Here is a 19,805-nt window from a genome sequence, read left to right as displayed (position 1 = left end):
AGCCAAAATGTACTACCTAACATTTCACCGACCATTCGGAATGCCTTATTTCCTCTCTAAAAATTCTCGGGGTGCGAGGCCGGGGGCCGCGGCCGTGGGGTGGGCCGGGGAGCCCAGGGCACCGACGACAGCCACCCGGGAGAGCAGAGACACGTTCGGCACCCGCTCCTGGCAGGCCTGCTGTGGCTGGTTCCCGAGTCCCTGGGGCTGCAAGGGCAGCAGCAGCAGCTATGGCTGGGACTCGGGAACCCTTCCCTTGCCTCCTCCGCTAGGCCTCGAGGGGTTTGCTTTTCACATGGCCCCCGGGTGGGGGCGGTGGGCACAAGGTAGTGGATGCAGCTGCAGCTGCAGCGGCGGGCCAGGCGAGCCGGGGCTCCCTCGGAACCCGACCTTCCGGCGTGCTGCCGGCAGCAGCACCCCGATGGGGCCCCGGCTGGAGCGCCGACGGCTAGGCGGGGAAGGCCACCTTCTCACACACCACATCTCTCCCCTGCCTGCCTCCTTCTCCGTTAGCGCTACCGGTTGGCGGGCGGGGGAGGGGAGCGAAGCGCGTTATTCCCGGGTAGCTGGAGGGGGGAGGTGAGGGCATCTCTTACCCGCGTTACTGAGGAGGAGGAGGAGGCGGCTGGAGCGCGGCGCGGCGGGGCGACGGCGGGGCTGGGTGGGTGCAAGTAAGAGTCTTACGAAAGGGAATTAACCCCATCACCAGCCCGGACACCGGCTCCAGCGGCAGCCGCGGCTGGCAGAATCCCGCCCCTTCCCACCACGCACTAGCCCCGCCTCTTCGTTCTCTTTGAGGGTCAGTCGACAAATCATAGGTTGTATATCCTCCGATTGACATGAGCATTATCCAATCACGTCTGAACAAACTGCCTTCTCTCCACCCCTTCATCTCCTCCCGGGCCGCGGGAGCGCCTTGCCAGGTCTTTCTCCACCCTCCAGGGAAAAAGAGCCAATCGGCGGTAAGTAACCGCCCTTGAAGGACGCAAAGCCCGACCAATGGTAAACGTAAGAGGACAGCCATTTTGCCCACTTGTAAAAGAGCCACCTTTTCCCACGAGTTGGAGCCTGAGGTTGGGGAGTTCTGGGAGTTTTTACTGACCTGGAGGTATTGGAAAGACACCATATTTCTTCAAGGAGTACTTATAGTGCTTTATAGGAATAAAGGAAAATTGTCATCCTCCATGTGAGGGGAAGTGGGGGAATGCTGCTTAAGGGCTTCGCTTCTCCCCTCGGCGATAACGGGTTCTAAAGCCGAACACCTGGTTTCTCCAGCCTCAGCTGGGAAAGGCGGGGTAATTGCCCTTTTCGGCCTGCAGCTGACTACAGTTCCCAACGTGCTTTGTTCTCGGCCGTATCCTTTTCTCCGTTTGCTTCCCGCGGGGCCTGACGGGAGTTGTAGTTCCTGGGAGGTGCCAATGCCGCCTCGTTGGCCAATAAAGGACAGGGCTTTTCAATGATTTGGAGTTTGGGGCGGGGAACCAGTCGCTCCGCAGTGGTGAAGCCTTTTCGCCCGCCTAACAGAAGAGAGTATGCGGTAGGAGAGAAAGGTAGTCGGGAAGTGTTTTCTCAGAACTCTGTAGGGGTTTTAGATTACTGGTATTTTGAACTCTCCTACTTTCAGTTTCTCCCTTTGAAGTCACTTCCGCTTTGAGGAGGACACATGACAAACCTGTGGCGGGAGTTGGAGATTCTGCAGCGAGTGCACCAGGTGTGGCCTTCGGGGAGTGCCGTGATGTGGCGGGCAAGTTGGGGGTTTCTTGTAAGAGATAGGAAGTGGAACGGAATTTAATTGCATTTTACGAAAGAGTGGGTGAAATGGGATGGGGGGGTAGCCCCCAAGTCTAGAGCGCCGTTCTCCACCCCAGTCTTCAACCCCAGAGCCCCACTTTTCTTGTCCTTTGACTTGCTCACTGTTAGGTTGCACCCGCATATTTGTGCAGGGTGCCTCTAAAGCCTTCACCTCTTCTGTTTGACTAAAAACAAGCAACTCAAAAGTTCTGAGGTAACTCCTCCCACTTTTAGAAACTTCTAAAGGCTGGTTCGAAGAAGAAAAGCTACAGAAGTAGTGGGGCTCGGGATTGATACTTAAGAATGGTCCCCATTGCCCTTTTTTTTTTTTTTTTTTGAGTAAATAAGTGTTGACAGGGTGCCAACTGATGAATACTGATCATTATAAAGACTTTGGAGCCAAAAGCCTAATAAGCTTAACACATTCGACCCTGGTTTCTGCCCCTGTTGGGGTGCAAAGTTCAGTGTATTTTTGCTGTTGACATTCCCTTTGCGGTACCTTGGGAAACTCATTGAGTAAAGGAGATGCAGGTGTTACCAGAAAAATCCTTCCCTCCGTAAGCCTGTTAGCTTTCATCCTTAAGCTCCCCATCATTTTGACTGAGATTTCCTCAAATTCTAACTCAAATTTTCCTGCGGTTTCACTGAGACTTTCTCTTATGACTCATCTTGTAAATATTTATTGAGCACTTTTACTGTATTAGGCTCTATACCAGACTTTGGGGGAAGAATAGTGCCAAAAAGTCTCCTTATCCAAAAGTAGTGAGGAAGATAGAGGCCAAGCAAAATTAATGTTCGTGTTACTCATTCTTTTAATCTCTAACTTAAGTCAAATCTTCATTTGTCGTGTTTTGCCAGTTAATTTTCCATTCTATCTCTGGACTAAAATAAGCATATTTTTTCTTTTCTTTTCTTTTCTTTTCTTTTTTAACTGAAGCACTAAGTCTGTGCCCAAAACTCCTGAGTGGTATTTATGCACTAACTAATTGGTTAATTTTATAGTGTAATCCTTTTAGATATAGGAATAAAATCATACCTTTTGGCCACTGTTCTACATCCACCAAAGTCTTGTCTCTTGCTTTTTAACACAGTTGGGAATTTCTTACAATTAAGCATAATAGTCTTCTATAGATGCTTAGTTTTTTTTTTTTTTTTTTTTTTTTTTTTTGTCTGAGCTCTTCCAGTGCTCAAGTCAACAAATAGTAACAATGGCCATCATTTTATTGTGTGTTTCTTCTGAGTCAGGAATGATGACAAGTGCTTTAAATACATGTTCCCTGCAACAATCCTCAAGTATTGTTCTGTGACGTTTTATACTTGAAATTGGAGCTTAGTGAAGTTCAATAAGATTTTAAACCCTTGATCAGTAAATTTTGGAGCTGAGATTCATATCCAGATCAGTCTCATTCCTGAGCTCTTAACCAGTGCTCATCCTGACTCTGAAATATTCATTAATCCCCCAATATATGCCAGATACATACAGAGAAATGTGAAATTCCATCCCAGGATTCTGGAATTAATGGTGGCACTCACTTTGTCTTTTGAGCTATCCTTTGGCATCACATAACACATACTTAACTGTATTTGAAAAACAGGAAAACATAAGAAAGTAAAGGTCATCTGTAATCCTGTTACCCAGAGATACCACTATTAAATTTTGGTGGATAGCCTCACAGATCTCTCTCTTACAAAGAGATTATCATTTTTAATGGCTATGTGTTATTACATTGTATGTTTTAATATAACCAATTCCTAGCTCATGGATACTTAGATTATTTTTGATTAACTTTTCTTTTGATTGTGGTAAAGAATATATAAACTTCACCATCTTAACCATTTTTAAGTATATAGTACAGTAGTATTAAGTATATGCACCTTGTCATGCAACAGATTTCTGGAACTTTCATCTTGCAAAACTGAAACTCTGCACTTGCTGAACAACAGCTCCTCTTTTCCCCCTCCCACAGCCCCTGGCAACCACCATTTGACTTTCTGTTTCTAAAAGTTTGACTTTGGTTGCTTCATATAAGTGGAATCCTGCAGTATTTGTCCTTCTGTGACTAGTTTGTTTCACATAGCATCAAGTCCTCAAGGTTCATCCATGTTGTAGCATGGGACAGGATTTCCTTCTTTTCAAGGCTGAATAATATTCCATTATTTGCATATACCGTCTTTCACTTATCCATTCATCTGCCAGTGAACATTTAGGCAGCTTCTACTTCTTGGCTATTGTGAATAATGCAGCATTAAAATCGGTGCAAATATTTCTTCATATATACACAGAAGGAGGATTGCTGAATCAATTAACTTTTAAAAGCAGTGCTGTCATGAGCACCATTTTTGTATGCTTGCCTGATTACCCCTTAAATCTAACTTTTTAGAAGTAGGATTATTTATCCCCAAATACTGTGTAATTTCTAAATTGTTCAGAATGGTTGTTCCCATTTTCTTTTCTACTGAAGGTGTTTGAGAGCACCCATTTCCCATCTTCTCTTCTATCCAATCGGATTGCAAAAAGCAGTCCCTCATTTAATTCTATCTAGTTGAATTCTGTTGATGTTGAGCATCTCCTTGTGTACTGTTGTTCAATCTCTTCTGAGTAGACTATCATAGTCTCTTAATTTTAAAGAAATTACTTCTGATGTTTTTAACTCTCTCATGTATTTTGTTTACTCTCATTTTGCAATTTGTCTATTTAACTTTTTAAAGCTGTTTTTCTGTGACATAGTTTAAATTATTTTAATGTTGAAATTTGTCTTTTCCTTTTTAGTTTCGAGTTTATTTTTGATGCTTCGCAAAAGCTTTTTGATGATTCAACATTGGATGATAAAATGTGTATATAATTTATATTTGTTTTTACATTTATTTTCACAATCTATATATACTTGGTTTTGTTTGGATTCTGTTCTCTTTCATTGTTTTGTCTTTTCTTTGACTTGTACCATACCCATTATCTTTATTTCTGTAACTTTATAATATGTTTTAATATCTGGCAGGTAAAGTGTGCTTTCACTTTTTTAGACATTTTCTTGTCAGTCCTACATTTTCTTGTATTTTACTAAGTTGATTTGGGTGTCATTTTGTCAAATTAAAAATAAATATCCTCACTTTTATATTTTAACAAAATAGAAGTTTGACATTTATAGGGATACAGAATACTACTGAAAGGCAAGTATTTCATTTCATATTAACAATACAGAATTTTTCATAGGTACAGTCAAGGTTCAATGGGGGCATCCTGTGCTTTGTTACAACGTGTTTTTATTACAGAGTTGGATCCAAATGGTTACATTTTAAGAGCACATCTGATTTTTTAAATTAGAGAATCACTTTTTATACAGAGGTTTACATTTTATAGGTGGCTTGCTGTAGGCCCTGATGACTTCAGAATGCTTACCTCTAATTTATAACTACTTACCCTGCTCTACCTCATAGCCTTCTCAGAGTACTTCAAATTCAACATACCCCTAAATCTGTCCCTCTTTATCTCATTTGTTTATTTGTTCAGGATATATTTATTGAGCATATCCTTAGAGAAGTACTGGGTAATGGTCAAGAGGATGGGCTCCAGGCTGCCTAGGTTCGATTCTGGGTTCTGCCCTGAACTCATTGGGTGACCTTGGGCAGATTACTTAAGTATCTGTGCCTTTTTCCTTATCTGTAAAAACTGAGATAAAAGTAGTCACAGGCCATTGTGAGGCTTCAATGAGTTAATACATGTAAAACACTTGAAATGGTGCCTGGGGCATAATAAGTGCGGGTTAGGTTTTGTTAATATTGTTTCTGTTGACCTGGTTGATCCTAGAGGACTGAAGTAAAAAAAATAAACAGTAAACAACACTGTGGTCTTGAGTTTATCAAGGCTTTCTGTTTGGAGGGAGTAAACAGATGAAAATAATTGTCATTCCTAGTAAGTGCTTAAAGGAAGCCAACTAATACTAAAGAAAATGTAGGCAAGTCCAGTTGGAAACTACTGCAGCTTTCCAGTTGAGCAGTGGTGACTTGAGGTGGGTGAGGGTAGTGAAACTGGAAAGAAATGAATGGATTTGAAATATATTTTGGGAATAATTAATAACAAGTGGATTTAATTTGGTGGTTAAGGAAGAAGGAGAAATCAAGAATGAACCCAGGTTGCTGGTTTGAGTAACATGTATGGTTGTACTGTTACTGAGATTGGTCATGGAACACACAATTTGGTGGAGAAATCAAGACTTTAGTTTTGGACATTTAGGCTAGAAATGTCTATAAGATATCCAAAATATCATGTAGGTAATTAAGTGTAGTAGCCTGACGCTAAGAGATTATAAATTGTATTACCTGGACTATTTGTGGTAGCCTGCTAAAAGGTTGTCCCTACCCCGACATCCATTCTTCCAAATTTGACCAGGGAATATTTGTAGAGTAGTGACTTGGTTAAACTCTAGGAAAGGCTCCTGATTTCTTACAAGATGAAGTCTGAACTCTTAGCATGGCATATGAGAACCTCCCTAATCTGTCTTGTGTTTACTTCTTTACTGCTTGTCACAAAGCCATCTTTATTTTTTTCCTTTAGCTATACTAAATGGCTTATGATTTTCTGAAACTTTGTGCTTTTGCAAATACGGCTTCTTTCTCTCTAGAATATCCTTGATTCTCCGTCTGTTAACTTCACTCTTCCTTCAAGGTTCAACTTAAGAGTTACATGAGATATTTAAATAAGGTGTACTATGCAGCAAGCATTTTTTTTTCCTAAGTGAAGCCTTTTTTGACTGCTTGTTACACGGAGTCAGCACACCCACTTTTGTATAGGTATTCTCATATATACTTCTTTCATAGCGCTTATTGCGTTGTGTTGCACTTGTTTATAGCTCTTATTTCCACCCCAGATTGAGCTGGGAGGTGAGGCTACATTGGCGCAAATTCATCTTTGTGTACCGGTACTTTCTGCAATGCCTAGTACATAACAGGCACTATGTAATTTGTTGAATGAGTGATTTTAAGTGGCAGTGTTGCATAATGGAAAAATTTGGACTTTTACATTAGACCAATGAGAGCTCCGGGCTTAATATTGTTACTGGGAAAAGGGAAGTAGGAATTACCTCGGTTCTTAGTCACCCGAAAAAAAAAAAAGAATTTTTAACGAGAGACAGAAAGCGTGATATAAGCAAGATTTTTATTAGTAAAGTAAAAAGTAGTGAAAGATAGTACACTCCTTACACTTGGGAGCGGGCCAATTCAAGAGAGGAAAAATGGCGCCACTCCTTTGTTTTTCCGTCTTGGATCCTGGCTTAGGGGCGTTTTTTGTGATTGATTGATTAACGGCTCAGGTTCTTTGAGTGATCGGGCTGATTGACAGCTCAGGTTCCTTGTGCTCCGGCACGCCCATCCCCTTTTGGACAGGTTCTTACCCCAGAAGCACACAGAGAAACCTAAGGGAGGAGGCTCAAACTGTAATGTTAATTACGTTATAATGAGCATTGGATCAAGTTACTCCAGGTCCTTCTCTTATGCGCAGCTGCTGCGTTTTAATTTTAGCTGGCTTCTTTTGCTGGCCCTCATTTAGAGAAAGTAAAAGTTTCTAGAGTCCCTTATCCTGAGTGCAGATGTACTATCATTTTATGGGTTGTTCCTTTCCCCTTCCTCTCCCCCTGCCCAGTGCTCATTTCTAACTGCCTAACAATATCACCAGTACTGGTGATAAGTTATTTAATACTGCTGAATCTCATTTTCCATGTCCTTAATGTGAGGATAATAATACTTATCTTTGTGAGTTTTGAGAATTGTAGGAGATTTTCTTAAATTTTCTAGTGTACTGCCTCAGAGAAAGAGATCATTCAATAAGTGGAAGTTACTGTGTTATTCTGAAAACAGTTGTCTTTAGAATGAAAGATTCTAGTGTCCTTGCTTTTAAAGTAATTAGCTATTAACATATGGAAGTTTTTAAAGCCCCATAAGTGATTTTTAAAATATATAATTTTATAATTTACTGGAGTTGATCTTTTATCATTTTAGAATATTCTGTTTTACTGACAAAATGTGATTTTAATTTATTAAATTTAGATTGTAGCTTGCTGACTGACAGTTCATAAATATAGCTTTATCACATAAAACATGTAAACAGAATGTACACTGTCATATAAGCATGGAGTATGTTAAAATATGAAATAGGTACATTTGCGAGTCCAGATCAAATCTGAAGAGTTTCTGTGATTGAGTAAAGGACTTTGTAATCACTGAAGATATTTGAGTAGATGAGACATCTTCTTTGACTACCTCTTCAAACTCATAATCAAACTGTCTTTGTGTGTGTGTGTCTGTGCTTTATGGATCCATGTGCTTTATGGTTTTTTTTGTTTGTTTGTTTCATTTTTGGAGGAGAAATAATTAGGTTTATTCATTTTAACGGAGGTACTGAGGATTGAACCCAGGACCTCATGCATGCTAGGCGTGCACTCTACCTCTGAGCTATACCCTCCCCTCCAGATTCATGTCCTTTAGAGCAGGGGTGTCCAGTAGACCAACATATTCACCATTTTTGGGAACTGGCAGTTTATTCAAGTTAAATTTCTATTTCCAATAAGGAACTTGGAATTACTTATGTTAATACGTGGTTCTGTACTTACTTAACTCTGGAAAGATATTTGTTGAGGTTACTAGATTCTAGCCCTCCTCCCTCACCTCTGTCCACCTGCTTCCTATTATCAGTGGATGGGAGGGGAGGAGAAGTGAGTGATCAAATCTTTCATCATAGGTTACCCAGCATTTAAGATATTTTATCTTCACAGTGTTTACTTGGTGTGTCCATGTAGCCAAATTGCTATAGTAATCAGGACCATTTGCACTAACAGTTTTTGTTTGACTATCATGAATTTATAAAATTTAGTTATCTAAATTAACTGACTTTGTTCTTAAATTGAACAGAAGATTTGCTTGATACTATGTATTAGGAAGAATTTTCCATATGTAGGCCTTGTTTCTAGCTTAGAACTTTTTAGGGTGTTCTGATACCCTAAAATCCTAATATGGATCCTTAATCCATATTTAATAAACTGTCCCCTTTAATCTTAATCACTCTGCAAACTGTGTCCCCATTTTCCCTGCTATAACCTGAACTTGTCTTGGAGAGGGGGTGAGTTGCATTTTTTTACTTTTTTTCTTTTTTTAAAAGGAGGTCCTGGGGATTGAACTCAGGGCCTCATGCATGCTAAACAGGCACTCTACCACTGAGCTATACCTCCCCCCAACCTGAACTTGCCTTTATGTCCACGTACATTCTGACTTCTACATTCAAACGTACGGCCCAGCTGATGCATGTTAGTTTCTTAGTTCCTGGACAGCCATGTCTCCTGTGAACTTTATTTCCACATTAGTTCAGCCATGCACTCCAGTCATGGCACCTTATACTTTCTCATCTCTTGGAACTAGTCTAGTGTTGAAAAGGGAGCAAAAACCCAGATAATATGTCTTACCTCTACCACTAGCTGCATGATCTTCTTGGATTTTTATTTTTTTGTACATCATTATCCCATATTTTCAGATTCATTGGTATGTGTTAAGCCAGAGTGTTTGCTTTTTCATTTTTCAAAGTTACAGTTTTAATTTTAGATCATTGTAAATTCATATGCTGTCGTGAGAAATAATGCAAAGAGATCCTGCATACTATTTACCCAGTTTCCTCCAGTGGTAACATCTTGTTAAACTATACTACTTAATCACAGCCAGGATATTGACACAATCAAGATAGAGACCATTTCCATACCACAGGGATCCCTCATGTTGCCTTTTTAGAGTCAAAACATCTTCTATCCTTCCCCACCTTACCCCCTAGAATTACTAATCTGTTCTCCATTTCTATAATTTCATCATTTCAAGAGTATTATATAGATGAAATGAAACACATATAACCTTTGAGATTGGCTTTTTTCACTCAGAATAATTCTCTGGAGATTCATCCAGTTTATTGCACGTATCAGTTTTGCCTTTTTGTTGCTGAATAGTATTCCATGATGTGTATATATACCAGTTTGTTTAACCATTCACGCATTGGAGGATAGCTGGGTTGGTTTTAGTTTTTGCCTGTTATGAATAGAACTACAGTAAACATGCATATTTAGATTTTTGTGTGAACATGTTTTGATGTAACTTTCCTCTAGGGTAAATGCCCAGGAGTACAATTGCTAGGTCATGGTAGTTGCATGTATAGCTATTTGAATGAAATTGTAAAACTATTTTTCCGAGTGACTGTATACTCCTTCTTCCTAGAACATACATCAAGCCAGGAATTGTTTGTTTGCTTGATTTATTTTGTTTGTGTTTCAAATCTTTGTGAGGGACTTTACTCCATTGTAGGCTTTATAGCCATACAAACTTGCATTTGAATCCTGTTTCTCACACATTATGGCATAGTGTAGTCATCTGTGAACAAGAACACAGCACTTATTTTCTAGAGTTCTTAGGAAGATTATAGGAGATAGCCCATGTTCAAGTTCTTGGCATGTAATAGACACTATTATTTCATAAGTACTCGAGAAATAGTACTTTTATCCCCACCTTCAGTATAACTGGGTCTATTTTTGCTAGTGTTCATGTTTCAGTGTCATGACATCATCTAAAGAGTTTCTTGATATTATAATGAGTTACAATGTATAACAATGAGTTCCAAAGAAGGACTACCAATTCTTTGATTTAAATCTTTAATTTTTCTCACATATCTTTTGTAGTTTCCATATATAGGTCTTCCATATCTTTTTATTAGATTTCTTTCTGATATTTCTGGTATTTGAATTTTTTGATGTTGTTAAGAATGGTATCAATTTTAACATTTTATTTTCTGATTTTTGCCTAGATAGAAGAATTCGGTGCATTGTGTATATTGATCATATATATGCATTAATCTTACTAAATTTGCTATAAATCTACTAGATTAATTTTACTCTGTGTACATAATCCTATGCTATCTGTAAATTAAATTTTTTTCTTTCTGCTTTTCCTTTTACCCTATTCACCTGATTGGATTCCACTGTTAAATAAATTTTGAGATAGTAGGCATATTTTTGTTTTTTCTGACCTTGCAAGAAAAACTGTCAACAATTTACCTTAAGTATGATGTTTGCTCAAGGCTTTTGGTAAAAACCTTTCATAATATGAAGTAAGTTCTCTCCTATTTTTTCTATAACATGGAACCTTTGCTCTGAATGGATTTTGAATTTTATCAAATACTTTTCTCCCCCCATTATTGAGATTATCCTATCAGTTTTTTTCTTTATTTTGTTATTCTTGAATTACATTGTTTTTTTACAATGTACTTGTTTAATGGCTTAATTGATACATAATTCACTAGAAAATAAAACCATGAAATTCACTCATTTCACAATTCTTTGGTATATTCATAGGGTTCTGATCATCCCTTATCATGATCTAATTTTAGGACATTTTCATTACTCTAGAAAGAAACCCAATATTCATTAGCAGTTTCTCTTTGTTCTCTGCTCCTCTACTCCACCGCCCAGCCCCCTGATTCCATCCCTAGGCAACCACTCACTTACTTTCTGTATGGATTTGCCTAGTCAACAACTTACATATAAATGAATGCACAATATGTAGTTCTTTGTGAGTGGCTTCTGTCACTTAGCATTTTTTCAAGGTTCATTCATGTTGTAGCATGTATAAGTATTTCATTCCTTTTTATTGTCAAATAATATTCCGTTGTATAGACATAGTACATTTTCTTTACCAGTTCATCTTGATAGACAGTTGGGTTGTTCCCACTTTTTAACTATTAGGGATAATGCTGCTATGATAATTTGTATGCAAATTTTTGTGTGGATGTCTGTTTTCATTTTTCTTGAGTGTATATCTAGGAGCAGAATTTCCAAGTCTTAAGGTAATTTTCTTCAACATTTTGATGAACTGCTATATTGTTTTCCACAACAGTTATACTTTTATACATTTCCACAAGCAATATTTGAGAGTTCTAATTTCTCCACACTTTTGTCAACATTTGTTATTATCTGTCTTTTTTATTTTATCCATCTTAATGAGTATAAAGTGGTATCTCACTGTGGTTTTGATTTGCAGTTTTTGTATTACTAATGATGTTAAACATTTTTGTGTGTGCATCTTGACCATTTACGTAACTTTGGAGACATATCTATTCAGATCTTTTGCCCATATTTAAATTGGGTTGTCTTTTTATTATTGAGTTGTAATTGTTCTTTATATATTCTGGATATCAGACCCTTGTCAGATGTAATCTGCAAATATTTTCTCCCTCTGTATGGATTGTCCTCATTTTCTTGGTGGTATTATTTGCAGAACTAAAGTTTTTAATGTTGGTGAAGACCAATTTACCTATTTTTTCTTTTGTTGCTTTTATTTTGGGTATTGTATTAAGAAACCATTGCATAGCTCAATGTCACAGGGATTTATTCTTATGCTTTCTTTTAAGGGTTTTTTAGTTTTAGCCCTTACATTTTAGTATTTGATCATTTTGAGTTACTTTTTGTGTATGGTGTGAGTTAGGGGTCTAGTTTCACTCTTTTATATGTGGCTATCTAGTTGTCCCAGCACCATTTCTTGAAAAGATTATTCATTTCCTATTGAATTGTTGACACCCTTGTCAAAGATCAACCAACTATAAATATAAGTGTTTATTTCTGGACTCTCAATTCTATTCCATTGATCTATCTGTCTGTCATTATGCTAGTACTACACTGTCTTGATTACATGGCTGCATAGTAAGTTTTACAAAAAGGAAGTATAAGTTCTCTAACTTTGTACTTTTTCAAGATTGTTTTGGCTATTCTGGGGCCCTTGCCTTTCCACATGAATTTTAGGATCAGCTTGTTATTGATCGGGCTTTAAAAATTGAACTAGCCTTACATTCCTAAAATAAGCCCATTTTAGTCTTGATATCTTAGTCTTTTAATTTACTGCTGTATTTGGTTTCCTCATATTTTGTTTACTGATGAATGTAAGAAAATGGCTTGTATATATTTTTTCTTCTAATGAGCTTGTCAAATGAGGTTTAGGCTAGCTTCACTGAATGAGCTTGAAAAGAATATTTTTGTCATTGCATCAAATGGGTCAGGTTTGTTTATTGTGTTCTTCAGATCTTGAATATCTTTATAGATTTTTAATCTGCTTTTATAATTAGTTGCTGAGAGAGATGTATTGAAATGTCCCACTATAGTTATAGATTTGGCTATTCTTTGTTTCTTTCAAATTTTCCTTTTATTTCTATCTGTTTTTACTTGTATTTTTATATACTTTGAGGCAGTGTTTATCATTCTAGTAAATTAATTTTTTTATTATTATAAAATGCCCTTTGTTGCCTTAGTAATTTTCTTAGCCTTCAACATATGTTGTCTTATGTTAATAAAGCTATCAGGTGTATTTTGGTATGCATAATACGTCTTTTTCCATTCTTTTACATCAAATGTTTGAGTCCTCCTATTTAACATGTGTCTTCTTAAAGCAGCATATAGTTATTAATTTAAAATACAGTATGATAATCTTTTTCTTTTGTTTGCCATTTTTATTTCACTTACATTTATTGTCTCTTCTAGTTCACTCTTTGTCATTTCTGTTTTATTCTCTCTTTGTCTCTTCTGCTGTAAATTCCATCCAATAAATTCTTCATTTAAAAAATAAAAATAACAAAATTATCTCTTCAAAGTGCAAAATTTCTCTGACCAGCCATTTGCTTATTTCCACAATAAACCTCTTGGCAGTATATTTTAACAATATCTGATTCTCCTCAACACAGTTCCACCACTTACTTAAGAATGCATTAGTAAATTCCAATTGAATTTACTTTGTTCCCAATTGATTACAGAAATGCCATCTTGAGGTTAAAGGATCCTAAAAGATTAAGAATAAAAACATTTCTTTATTCTGTTCTCAGGTGTTGCTTTTCAAAAGAATTGATTAGAAAATGAGTTCTGCTAGATTTGCTTCCACTAAATTTCCCTAACCAATAGTTGTTGGGTTAATAATTTTAATAACATGGTATTAATAGTTATATATTGCTCATTCCATCTTAATAGCCCCTCCAACCTTACTAAAAGTAAACTAGTATATATACATTGAACAAAATGTTTTTTGCTTAATCTCTGAACTAAATCCTCTACAGTTTTCATGATTAGAGAGACATGTTTATTATAACTGTTAGTTTCTTGATACTTGAGAAAGAAGAGTAAGCCTGAGTCTCTTGTTATTAATGTAATGTTGGTTACAATGGACCTTTTGCAGCAGATAAACCTGTATGGCTGACCTACATGAGTTTTTTTTTTTTTAATATAACAAAATTTTTAGACTTTAGAAAAATAGTATAAATGGGAAAGGGCATTTAAAAATGACTATTTTGAGTATTAACTAAAACTTTCATTTTCTGTCAATTAAATTGTACCACTACGTATTTTCAAGTTCTTTATATATCCAGGTACCTATTTGAATCATCAGTGAGCCAACCACACCATAGTTTTTAGTTCAACTGAAAATTTTTCTGAATAGTCTCATACTGTTTTAGACTTCTTTCATCTTCATATTTAAACAGTTATTTTTTTCTCTTATGATTTTATTAAAACAAATTTTTCTTTAGATAGCTTTAGTTGCATTGTTTATTTTTACAAATATAGTATCTGATTCAGTCCTCATAAAATAAATCACGTAAGTTGCAATGTGACCTCAACTTAGCAGACACATTTTTTTCTTGGAATATTTGTTAAAATTTTTTACAATGTAAAAAGAAGCAAAGATAATAGATAGGGAAATAGTTTTTCTGTATTTTTCTTAGCTTCTTGCCAATGTTCCTCACTAAAATATGATATCCCTCATACCACTTGCCCTGAAAAGTGCTTCTGAGCCCCTATTACTTCTGGAAAGTGGACATGGTTCTTTCTGCTGCTTCTACCCTGGCCAGAATGGATTTCACTTAATCCTAGCTCTTTGAATTTTCACTTTCTAGATAAAAGTCTAGAACGGATTTATCTGATTAGCAAGCTCAGTAGCTGTAAGGCAGACTGGGAAAGCAAGAATCTGGTATTTCCAGCTTTACTATTGGAAGGTGACATCTGACTCACACTTATATTTGTAATGTGAGGAAGTTTCTAAACATAGCAGGGATACCAGATGTTGGGTAGCTTCAAAAAATGATACAGATTGACTGTCCCATGTCAATACCCAAATGTGTGTATTCACCCTTGTTCTCTTTCTAGAGTTTCAGACTCATGTATTTCCAAGTCTGTTTGACATTTAGACTTCATATCTTATAGCCATCTCAAACTTTATATATTCTTAAAAGATCTGTTGATTTTTTTTTCTCCCCAGTCCATTTGTTCCTTAGTCTTCAATGTCTCAGTAAATTGCACAACTCCTTCACTCTTAAATGATGTGATCTCACATATACATAGTGATTTCACATTTGCTTCATTCTCCACATGTACTCCATCAGCAAGTTCTGTTTGCTTTACCACTGAGACATTTCCCCAATCTCTCCAGTTCCACTGCTAGACATGATTCTTGCCTTGTCTGTTGCAGCCTGATAATAGGTTTCTTGCTTTTACACCTTCCTCCTTTTGAACCATTGTCTATTCTATTCTTTACTCAGGGTTTTATTGTTGTTGTTTTATAGGTTGTTGTCGAGAAGGTACCAGGGATGTCGACTCATTGGTGCTTATTAGGACCTTATCAGACAGTCCTGAGTCATAAGTCACCTCTAAATCCAGTTGCCTACTGAGACAGTGGGGACTTTTTGGACTGGTCAGGTCCTATAGGAATATTCATTCCCTATCTTTCTATTGATAACTTTGTCCTCCTCTGATAGTTTTTGAAATGTAAGTCAGATTGTGTCACTCCCCTGCTTAAAACTCTCCAGTAACCTGCAGTGAAGACTGAAATGTTCTACATATGGACCATTTGGTATAATAGCCACTATATCATTAGGTACTTGAAACACGGTTGATGCAACTAAGGAACTGAATTTTTAATTGTAGTTAAATTTAAATAACTACATCTAGCTAATAGTGTATATGACAGCACAGCTCCATTGGCTTCCCTTCATTCTTTTTTGGGGGGCAGTAAACAAAGGTTGTTCTAGAAAGAGCAACTCCTTGAGAGATAGAACCATTTTAAATTTACATGTATGTACTGTTCATTGTTTCTAAGAACAGTTTAGAGCTTTAGCTTTTTAAACTTACATAGTTATCAAAGGAATAAAACCAACCACAAAATAAGAATCAACAGAATGCAGTAATCCAATCGTAAAGGACAATCAAATGTGTTTACGCATATTCAAGAAATCAATCATCTAAGTAATAAGTAGCTCATTTGTGTCCTTTTTTTCTTTTTTTTTTTTAAGAGTCCACATATGAGCGATAGCATATGACATTTTTCTTTTTCTTTCAGGCTTAATTCACTTTGAATGATGATCTCCAGGTCCACCCATGTTGCTGCCAGTGGCATTATTTTATTCTTTTTATGGCTAAATAGTATTCCATTATATATATGTACCACATCTTCTTTATCTAGTCATTCTTGATGGACATTTGGGTTGTTTCCGTGTCTTGGATATTATTTTCTCGGGTTCTTTCCTTCTCTCTTCTCTTTCTGGGACCCCTGTAATGCAAATATATGTGCACTTCATGTTGTCCCAGAGTTCTCTTAAACTATCCTCATTTCTTTTCTTTCTTCTTTCTTTTTTCTGTTCTGCAGTAGTGATTTCCACTCATCTGTCTTCTAGCTCATTGATCCGTCCTTCTGCATTTAGTCTGTTCTTGGTTCCTTCTAGTGTGTTATTCATTTCAGTAATTTTATTCTTCAACTCTGTTTGAGCAATCTTTATATTTTTCAGCTCTTTGCTAAAAAACTTTGCTCTGTGCATCTATACTCCTCTTGAGTTCTCTGAACATCTTTGCCATTATTCCTCTAAACTCGTTCTCAGATAAATCACCTGTCTCCTCATCACTTATTTCTTCTTCTGGGATTCTATCTTGAGCCTTGGCCTGGAAGCTATTCTCTCCTCTAATGCCTCATAGTGTCTTTCTATTCGTATTTTTAGGTCGGTTAGTTACATTTCTCCACCTTGGAGAAGGGCCCTCTGTGGGAAATGTCCTATGCATCAGAGCAGTACATCATTCTTAATGATGCAAAACTTGAAAATTTCCTACTAAGATTAGATACAAGGTAAAGATGTTCCCTCTCACCATTCCTTTTCTACATTGTAGAAGCGCAGAGTAGAAACTCAAGCTGAACCATCTCTGAGAACCAGTGATGGGGGAGGAAAACCTAAACTGGGGTTGACAAACTGCTGGAGGCTCAGTGCAGACAATTCTGAGTTTAAAACTACAGGGGAACCCAGTCACTGGGAGAACCTCACACTTCTCTGAATTTTACTTCCAGGAGCCTGCCTGACCAGGGTCTCACAGTAAATAAGAGAAAACCCCCCTCCTGCTTCTGGTCTGGCTTCCCTTTATTCTTGGAGTAGAGTCCAAAGGACTTACCAACCCTTTTGTGATTTGACTCTTGCTTGTCTCACTCTTCCTTGGTTTAATCACATTGTCCTCTCTGTTTCTAGAAAACACCAAGCCCTTCCTCAACACAGGGTCTTTGCACTTATGCTGTCTGCCTGGAGTGCTCTTCTCTCAACTTTGAACCTGGCTGCTCTTTCACATCCTTTCAGACGGTAGACCAAGTATCACCTCAGAGAGGCCTTTCCTGGTCGGCCTCCCTAAAGTGGCCATTACCCTCTTAAGTTCCTTCATGACATTTGTACCATACTATAATCAATCTTCTTGTTTATTTATTTCCAGTTGCTCCCTCAAGAATATAAGCTCTGTAGGGATGTGATTCCTGTTTCTCCAGATTGTAGCATGTAGTACCTATTTGTTATTAATAAATACTTGCTGAATTCCTGAGAGTCTTAAACATTGGACACAGAGGTTGATCACTTTTTTGGGAGTGAGGGAGGCTGAAGTTTTATCATTCTGCAAATAATGGAGGAAGAAAGCAAATTTGTTTTAAAAATGAAATAAGATTATATGTAAACAGATCAAAGTTTCAATCTAAATACAAAGTGTTATTAGGAAAGCTTTAGAGTTCACTGATTTAATTGGGCCTTTTTCTTGCTGAGTTCCAAGAATTTACAGATACAGGAAACTTTTATGTGGTAAAATATTAAAATTATATCTGTGGAAACTGGTGAGGAAAGTGCTAATCAGGCAGAGTTTATGCTATGGATTCAAGTGATTAAAGAAGTCGTTTTATTTTATTTTTTTTTAACATTTTTTATTGATTTATAATCATTTTACAATGTTGTGTCAAATTCCAGTGTTCAGCACAATTTTTCAGTTATTCATGGACATATACACACTCATTGTCACATTTTTTTCTCTGTGAGTTATCATAACATTTTGTGTATATTTCCCTGTGCTATACAGTGTAGTCTATTCTACAATTTTGAAATCCCAGTCTATCCCTTCCCACCCTCCACCCCCCTGGTAACCACAAGTCTGTATTCTCTGTCTGTGAGTCTATTTCTGTCCTTTATTTACGCTTTGTTTTTGTTTGTTTGTTTGTTTTTGTTTTTGTTTTTTAGATTCCACATATGAGCGATCTCATATGGTATTTTTCTTTCTCTTTCTGGCTTACTTCACTTAGAATGACATTCTCGAGGAGCATCCATGTTGCTGCAAATGGCATTATGTTGTCGGATTTTATGGCTGAGTAGTATTCCATTGTATAAATATACCACCTCTTCTTTATCCAGTCACCTGTTGATGGACATTTAGGCTGTTTCCATGTTTTGGCTATTGTAAATAGTGCTGCTATGAACACTGGGGTGCAGGTGTCATCCTGAAGTAGGGTTCCTTCTGGATACAAGCCCAGGAGTGGGATTCCTGGGTCATATGGTAAGTCTATTCCTAGTCTTTTGAGGAATCTCCACACTGTTTTCCATAGTGGCTGCACCAAATGCATTCCCACCAGCAGTGTAGGAGGGTTCCCCTTTCTCCACAGCCTCTCCATTATTTGTCATTTGTGGATTTTTGAATGACGGCCATTCTGACTGGTGTGAGGTGATACCTCATTGTAGTTTTGATTTGCATTTCTCTGATAATTAGTGATATTGAGCATTTTTTCATGTGCTTTTTGATCATTTGTATGTCTTCCATGGAGAATTGCTTGTTTAGGTCTTCTGCCCATTTTTGGATTGGGTTGTTTATTTTTTTCTTATTGAGTCGTATGAGCTGCTTATATATTCTGGAGATCAAGCCTTTGTCGGTTTCACTTGCAAAAATTTTCTCCCATTCCGTAGGTTGTCTTTTTGTTTTACTTATGGTTTCCTTTGCTGTGCAGAAGCTTGTAAGTTTCATTAGGTCCCATTTGTTTATTATTGCTTTTATTTCTTCTAGGAGAAAATTTTTGAAATGTATGTCAGATAATGTTTTGCCTATGTTTTCCTCTAGGAGGTTTATTGTATCTTGTCTTATGTTTAAGTCTTTAATCCATTTTGAGTTGATTTTTGTATATGGTGTAAGGGAGTGTTCTAGCTTCATTGTTTTACATGCTGCTGTCCAGTTTTCCCAACATCATTTGCTGAAGAGACTGTCTTTATTCCAATGTATATTCTTGCCTCCTTTGTCAAAGATGAGTTGACCAAAAGTTTGTGGGTTCATTTCTGGGCTCTCTATTCTGTTCCATTGGTCTATATGTCTGTTTTGGTACCAATACCATGCTGTCTTGATGACTGTAGCTCTATAGTATTGTCTGAAGTCTGGGAGAGTTATTCCTCTAGCCTCTTTCTTTCTCTTCAGTATTGCTTTAGCAATTCTAGGTCTTTGATGGTTCCATATGAATTTTATTATGACTTTTTCTAGTTCTGTGAAATATGTCCTGGGTAATTTGATAGGGATTGCATTAAATCTGTAGATTGCCTTGGGCAGTGTGACCATTTTAGCAATATTGATTCTTCCAATCCAAGAGCATGGGCTATCTTTCCATTTTTTTAGTCTTCTTTAATTTCCTTCATCAATGGTTTA

At 37.2% G+C, this 19,805-nt stretch overlaps 1 protein-coding gene across 4 annotated transcripts in view; it reads left to right on the top strand.

The window, feature by feature from the left end:
- The first annotated feature begins 1,041 nt into the window (after positions 1 to 1,041).
- The window catches only part of ZRANB3 (zinc finger RANBP2-type containing 3), a 216,722-nt gene continuing 197,958 nt past the window's right edge, over positions 1,042 to 19,805 (top strand). Inside the window, exons 1-2 of one of the 4 annotated variants that reach the window (XM_045508865.2) lie at positions 1,072 to 1,108; positions 1,625 to 1,711. The gene's annotated coding sequence lies outside the window, so the exon portion shown is untranslated. Of the gene's footprint in view, positions 1,109 to 1,272; positions 1,712 to 19,805 lie in introns of those variants that run through there. The other 3 variants (XM_045508866.2, XM_074363565.1, XM_074363564.1) reach the window with 3 other exon arrangements.

This window comes from Camelus bactrianus, chromosome 5 (genome assembly GCF_048773025.1).
Source record: "Camelus bactrianus isolate YW-2024 breed Bactrian camel chromosome 5, ASM4877302v1, whole genome shotgun sequence".
Taxonomy (NCBI): Eukaryota; Metazoa; Chordata; class Mammalia; order Artiodactyla; family Camelidae; genus Camelus; species Camelus bactrianus.
The sequence above is the reverse complement of the archived record's forward strand: the minus strand, read 5'-3'. Positions and strand labels throughout refer to the sequence as shown.